The sequence below is a fragment of the Miniopterus natalensis genome, chromosome 14, assembly GCF_054644295.1.
Source record: "Miniopterus natalensis isolate mMinNat1 chromosome 14, mMinNat1.hap1, whole genome shotgun sequence".
Taxonomy (NCBI): Eukaryota; Metazoa; Chordata; class Mammalia; order Chiroptera; family Miniopteridae; genus Miniopterus; species Miniopterus natalensis.
In genome coordinates this window covers 12,297,471-12,305,166 of record NC_142094.1, presented here as the reverse complement: position 1 = coordinate 12,305,166, position 7,696 = coordinate 12,297,471, and positions in this window count along the sequence as shown.

The following is a 7,696-nucleotide window of genomic DNA, read 5'->3' as shown; positions in this document are numbered from 1 at the left end:
AGAATATTTTAATGGCAAACTTACAGTGATGTGGGCCAGAAACAAGGGCTGTTGAAGCACCTAGAGACTAGCATCAGCAGGAAGCCATTACCATTCTAAATCCTACAGGGGCAAAGGATGGAAACAGGTGTTACCAGAGCCCAGTGAGACTTGCTCTCATGAAGGAGGGGGCCACCATACAGGAGATACTGTCACTACCAGAACTGACTCCAAATTGCTGGTGCCTCCCTTTGGAGAACCCAAGCAGATGCCATCTGTAGGAGGCCACATGGGCGCAGAGGATCTGGGTGGAGCCAATGGAGAATAGGCATCACAGTGCTTTTTTAATTCCTAAAAATTCCTATGTAAAGGTTCAGTACTAGAAATGTATTCTAGTTGAAAGTTGTGTGCTTGCTTTGTTGTGCTTTTTTGTCATAAGTAAATTCCTTTTGAAACCGAGCACTGTGGCAGGTATGTCTCCTTTAGCGTGTGAAGCAGACACATATAACTACATTTCTCATATAACCATCTATGGTGTTTCTCGTTACATGTGTGAGGGAAGTAGCCATCTGTTTTTCCGAATAAATAGCCAGTTGCCCCTGCACTGTTTGATTAACTCACCCTCTTTCTTGTTGGCTTGATACAGTATTTTTATTATATCTTTACAGGACATTTGGTCCTGTCCAAAATGTCCATTGAGACATTTGGTCTATGATTCATTAAATAACACATTTAACTTTGTTAAAATTTTGATATTTTAAATTTATGATGAATTTTAGATTTCATATTCTTGTTTTTCCTCATCATGAAGTTTAGCAGGGTTACTCTGTAAAGTTGAACAGCTCAAGAATATATCAACCTGCCTGGCCGTCATGGCTCAGTGGTTGAGTGTCGACTCATGAACCAAGAGTTCCCCAGTTCGATTCCCTGTGAGGGCACATGCCCAGGTTGTGGGCTTGATCCCAGTAGGGAGCGTGCAGGTGGCAGCTGATCAATGATTCTCTCTCATCACTCATGTTTCTATCTACCCTTCCTCTCTCTCAAATCAATAAAAACATTACACACACACACAGATATATAATCAACTTGATTATTGGGGTTGTATTTGTTGTATCTCTTAATAATTTTGGTTATGCAAATTTGATTTTGTTATCATTGTGAAGTATGTGACCACCAAGAATCTGGGTGGTAACTTCATTGCTTTGCTGTTTATCTTTCGACACTTCAAGAAATCTCCAAATGGAAGGATGATACACTACCATCAGCTTTGAAACTTGCCATACCACCCTTCCACTGTGTTGTGTGTCCCATGATTGGCCTTCAGCATCATCTGCATTCCAAGTTTCTGGTGGAAATCTTGGAGCTTCTGGTTTATTGCCTCTGCCCCACCTTCCACAGACATACCCTCTCTCAACATAATCTGTTAGGTCATCTAAATTTTCTTCTGCATTCTCTACAATGTAAAGTTTTATTTAAATCTGCCAAAGGCACAAATGGAAGTCCAAACAATGTGTATGCAGTTACGGGAGTGACTTTTAAACATCGTCATTTACTTGAGTGTTAGACCCCAGCATCTACAGAGGTTGTGAAACAAGTGTCCTTTTACTTGTGCATTTACATTTGGGAGTAGTCAGGTCGCATCGTATTTGCAGTCTTAAAATCGATCATGTACAATGAAGGGTTAATGCTATTTCTTTACTGTGCAAATATAATGTGACTTCTTGTCTTTTTCTTTGTTAGGGCATAAATCAATGGCATAGTGTAACCCAATACTACACCGTGCATAGTAAATAACTGTGCAGGTGCTGTCTTGAAGGTTCCTTCATTGAATAATGTACCGGCACTTGAATATTGCCCAAAATTGTGTAAACAATTCTTTCATCATCCTGAGCACCAGAATTGTGTGTAAGTGGTTCTCTGAGCCTGGTCACTTTATACTCTTCTGTAATTTCAATTTCATGCAATGAAAGTGGGGTTTGGAGGTCGATACCTGTTTTGAATTTTTTACTTGCCTCCTTAAATGAGCTGCTTTCTGGTAGTAGTAACAGGATCTCTTTATCAAGAATATCATGGAGAACTCTTCCAAGTACCTGTGATGGTGTTACTTTTGGTTCTTCTGCATGTTTTAACTTTTTCAGGGTTTTCCTTACGTCTCCTTCAATACCAGCTTTCTGTTTTCCTTTCCCATCTCGAATGCTACCGCACTCTCCTGTCTTCACAGCAGCAATATCTTCTACTACTATCTTTGTTAAAGGAATGGAAATGGCAACAAAAACCATTATAATGTAGCATTGGCTTTCCTTCATGTGAGTATAAGATTTCTGCCATATTGTGCGGAGAATTTTCAAATAAAGATACCATGTTGCCAAGCAATAGATTTTTTTTTTTTTTCCTTTCTAGCTGATCAATGATTGCTGGTTTACTGGTAGGGGAAATCTTACTATTGTCTTACAGATTTTTTAAAAAATATATCTTTATTGACTTTAGGGAGAGGAAGGGAGAGAGAGAGAAACATCAATGATGAGAGAGTCATTGATCAGCTGCCTCCCGCATGCCCCCTGCTGGGGATGGAGCCCAAAACCTGGGCATGAGCCCTGACCGGGAATTGAACCGCTATCTCCTGGATCCTGGGCAGATGCTCAACTGCTGAGCCATGCCAGCTGGGCTGTCTTATGGATTTGATACCTGGTTTGGTCTCTGGACCAGCCAGTAGGTAGGCACCAGGTAAGGGCGTAGCGGTCCACACTGTCAGGTAAGTGTGGGAGACCTACTAAAACCTCTCTCCAAATAACGGCAGACTCTTCTTGCAGTCTGCTGCAATCATACTTTTGTAGGACATTAATTCAAGGGAAGCATCAGAAATTAACCCTGGGCAATGGGATGGCTGTAGGGGATTAATTGGCTATCCAGCATTACCCCATAAGAGCTATTATACCTGACTGCTGTGTGGTAGGGAGAGCCACACCCATTCTCACTCCTGAACAAGCCAGATGCTCTGACTAGGCTCCTTTTATACTCTACCGTTCTTGAACAACAGCCATACCCAAACAAATGCCCAGTCACGTGAATGGCACCATGCACCACGAGATCCCATCCGTGACTTGTCTCCTCTGCATTTCTCTAGCTGTCGGATTCTTCCTCCGTACCCATAGGTAGTTCAAATCCCACTCTTATGCACAATTTGAACCCCAATCCATCTACCTAGTCCCATGTGCCTTTACCAGCTAGTATATCAAGGTAAGAAAGGTTATTATTGGTAATACAGCCACAACAAAATTACTGGACCAATAAAACATGATAGTATTTTTTATATATTAATCCTGTAAACCAAAAGCATAAATAAACATAGGCTGTTTGAACGCAGGGATGTTTCCTAAGCATGAACTTTTTTTACAAGTCCAAATTTCCAGGATCATTTGGCATGGACCACATATGCTCATGGAATGTTTTTGACTGGACAGATTTCAAGACCTTTTAGTGTGGACCAAATGTCTCCATGCACATTAGGGACTGGACCACATTTCAAAGAACTTTTGGCATGGACCAAATGTCTCAATGGACATTTGAACAGGACCAAGTGCCCACTAATTTTTCATGTACTTAATTATTATGTAGTGGCTATTGATTTTGTCTGCTCAAGGCAGCATTTTTGTGTTCTAGTAATATGTCCAATACTTGTGAGAAAATCTTGGTCCCACATTTGTATTAATCTGGAAATGATCTTTTGTCATAAAATAGACCAATGAGAACCCACCCTAGAATATTCTTTCACCATGACTACATAGCTTGTGTCCTTGTTGCCACCAGCAGCCATATCAGGAAAATACATTTATAAGGGAGAAGTGCTATAAAGGAAAATAAAAATAGGAGAAGTCATCTAAAAGATGGTTTGATTTTAGCCCGGCTAGGCATGACTTAGTGGTTGAGCATCGACCTAGGATCCAGGAGATCAAGGTTCGGTTCCCAGTCAGGGCACATGCCCAGGTTGCAGGCTCAATCCCCAGTTGGGAGCTTGCAGGAGGCAGCTGATCAATGACTCTCTCATCACTGATGTTTCTATCTCTCTCCCTCTCCCTTCCTCTCTCTGAAATCAATAAAGATATATTTTAAAAAATAAAGTACAGTAAAATAAAATAAAAGATGGTTTGATTTTAAATAGCACGGAGAGGGGAAGGCTTCCCTAGGAAGGCTACAGTGGAGAGAGTGAGCCATTCGGGTATCTGAAGGAAGTGTGTGTGTGTGCAATGCACATACATGTATAACCAACAATTTTATATACCTGTGATTCTGTTCCATGTAACACACAAATTCACCCATGGAGAGACTGAGTTGTGTGGCTGTTAAGGACAGGCCATTTTTTCCTTGTGCACCTGAGCAGTGCCACCATTCTAGTGCTGGACAGCCCCCACCTCCCCAAGGCATCACTCTGGGGAGTGGCACAAGCCAAGCCCCTGAGACCCCTCCCACCCCAACCAGGATTGCTCCAGGTGGACAGGTCTATCTCATCCTCCAGCCTGAGTCCATGGTGCAGCCTTTATTGAGGAGCTCTCGAGAAAGTTTGGGAAGGCTTGTGGAGTGCCAGAGACACACAGGAAGAAACTGAGATGTGTGGCTTTTGGAAGAGACATTTTCCCCCCCATGTCTGAATGACACAATCATTACTGTGTTGGGCACATCCCAATCCCCCCAAAACATCAGCCTGGGCAGAGGCACTAGCCCCACCACAAAGATCCAGAGTCCCCAAACAGGTAGTGGCTAAGCTTTGTGTACCCTGAAAATTTTGCTGAGTGGCCTCAGACCCAGCACAGGTGCTGAGTTAGAATCTCTATACACCTAGTGTGCACCAGTAGCACCTATCTGGTGACTTACTGAGAACCTGCCTCACACAACTTGAATACACCAGAAGATCTTTCAGAGGCTAAGCCTAATGGGCAGCCAGCAAATAGCAATGGATCTCCAGGTGCCTTGGTGCTTTTGCTGACCTGTCCTGGGCCCAGTATGGATGACAGCAAGTCTTGGTGCATAGCTTGGCCAATCTCATGAGAATCCAGTCCCAGCACAGGCAGCTACCACCCAGGGATTGCCTTGTAGCTCCCAATAGGTTGCCTGAAGTTGGTCACAAGCAGCACCTGACATTGACATGCACCAGAGTCCATGAGGCCCCAGAACCAACACACCCAGTAGCTGGCTTCAGACCGCATCAGAACACGAACTGATTAGCTCCACAAGTGGCACACCGAAAGGGAGGTCTTGGCAGGCACAAGACTATGCCAGGGTAAATTCATGAGGTCAGGCCCACACATCAGCTTGTACACTGCTTGGGGTGAATTCTCACAGACAGATGGAGGTCAACCCCACCCATGGTCAGGCAAACAGCAATCAAGGAGAGGGCTCACATAACCCCCACAAAAGACACCCCTGGAAATCCAGTTCAGGGAATTGGAGAGACCATACCACTGAGACCCGCAGGACTCCTGCCACATAAGACCACCCTAACAAGGCTGGGAGACATTGTAGACCTAATGAATGCATAAAAACCAACGCAGAGAGGCAGCCAAAATGGGAGGACAGAAACATGTTCCAAATAAAGGAACAGGAGGAATAGCCAGAGAAAGAACTAAATGAAATAGAGGCAAGCAATCTGCTAGATACAAGTTCAAAACAATGGTTTTAAGAATACTGAAGGAACTTAGTGAGAACTTCATATACATCAACATAATCAGGCCATATATGACCAATCCACAGCTAATGTCCTACTCAGCGAGGGAAAACTAAAAGCATTTCCCTTAAGGTCAGGAACAAGACAGGGATGTCAGCTTTCACCACTCTCATTCCATACAGTACTGGAAGTCCTAGCTGCAGCAATAAAAAAGACCGGGCCAGTGTGCTCAGTGGTTAGAGCGGCAGCCTGCCCACCGAATGGTCATGGATTCGATTCCCCGGCAAGGACACGCACCTGGGTTGCAGGTTCAATGCCTGGGTTCAGTCGGGGGCGTATGTGGGAGGCAGCCAGTCAACGTGTCTCTCACATCCGTGTTTCTCTCTCTCTCCCACCCCCTCCCTTCCAGTCTCTCTAAAAATCAGTGGAGGACATATCCCCAGGTAAGGATTAACAACAACAAAAAGTAGAAGCAGAAGAAATTGGGGGGGAAAAGAGGCATAACTGTCATTATTTACTTATGATACTGTATATAGAGAACCCTAAAGATTACACCAAAAAGCTATGAGAACTGATAAATAAACTGAGTCAAGTAGCAGGATACAATATTAATATTCAGAAGTCAGTTGTATTTTTATACCCCATAATGCGCTGTGGGAAAGAGAAACTAAGAAAACAGTCCCATGTACAATTGCATCCTCCCCCCTCCCCCCCCATAACATATCTAGGAATAAATTTAACCAAGGTTACTAAAAGGTATGTACTTGGAAAATTACAGGACATTGAATAAAAAAACTGAAGAATATACAAATAAGTTGAACCATATACCGTGCTCATGGAGAGGAAGAATTAACATCATTAAAAATGTCCACACTACCCAAAGCAACCTATAGATTCAATGCAAGCACTATCAAAACCACAGGTATTTTTCACAGACTTAGAAAAAATAATCCTAAAATTTATACAGAGCCTGAAAAGACCCCGAAAACCCATGGAAATCTTCAGAAAGAAAAACCAAGAGGTATCACACTACCTGATATCAAACTATCCTATAACAACACTATGGTTATCAAGACAACAGATAACAGGCACATAGATCAATGGACTAGAAATAAACCCACACCTACATGGTCAATTATATGACTAAGGAGGCAAGAACATACAATGGGGTAAAGACATCTATTCAATAAATTGGTGCTGGGAAAATTGGACAGATACATGCAACAAATAAAAATAAAACTAGACCACTTCTGTGCACCATGCACAAGAATAAACTCAAAATGGAGTAAAGACTTAAATTTAAGACCTGAAGCCATAAAATTCCTAGAGGGAACAAAGGCAATAAAATATATATTTCTCTTAGCAATATTTTTTCTGACGTATCTTCAGGAAAGGAAAACAAGAAAAAAAATAAACAAATGGAACTACATCAAACTAAAAAGGTTTTGTACAGCAAGAAAAACAATAAAATGAAAAGACAATTTGCTAAATGAGAGAACATATTCACCAATGATGCATCTGATAAAGGATTAATATATTAAAAAGTCAAACAACTGAACACACACACACACACAAACTCTACTAAAAAGTGGGTAAAGAACATGAATAGACAATTTTCCAAAGTGGACATACAGATGACCAATAGACATATGTAAAGATGCACGGCATGATTATCAGATAATACAAATAAAAACCACAATGAGATATCACTTCATATGTTAGATAGGATATCATCAATAAATCAACCACAAGTGTTTGCAAGGGTGTGAAGAAAGGGGAGCTCTCGTGGACTGTTGGTGGGAATGTAGGCTGGTGCAGCTACTGGGGAAACAGTGTGGAGGTTCCTCAAAAAATTAAAAATGAAATGGCTTATGACCCAGCAATTTCACTTCTGGATATATATCTGAAGGAACTCAAAACACTAATTTGGAAGAATATATGCACCCCACATTCATTACAGCATTATCTACAATAACCAAGATATGTAAGCAACACAAGTGCCCATTAATAGATGAGTGAATAAAAAAGCGGTGGTACATATAAACAATGGAATATTAC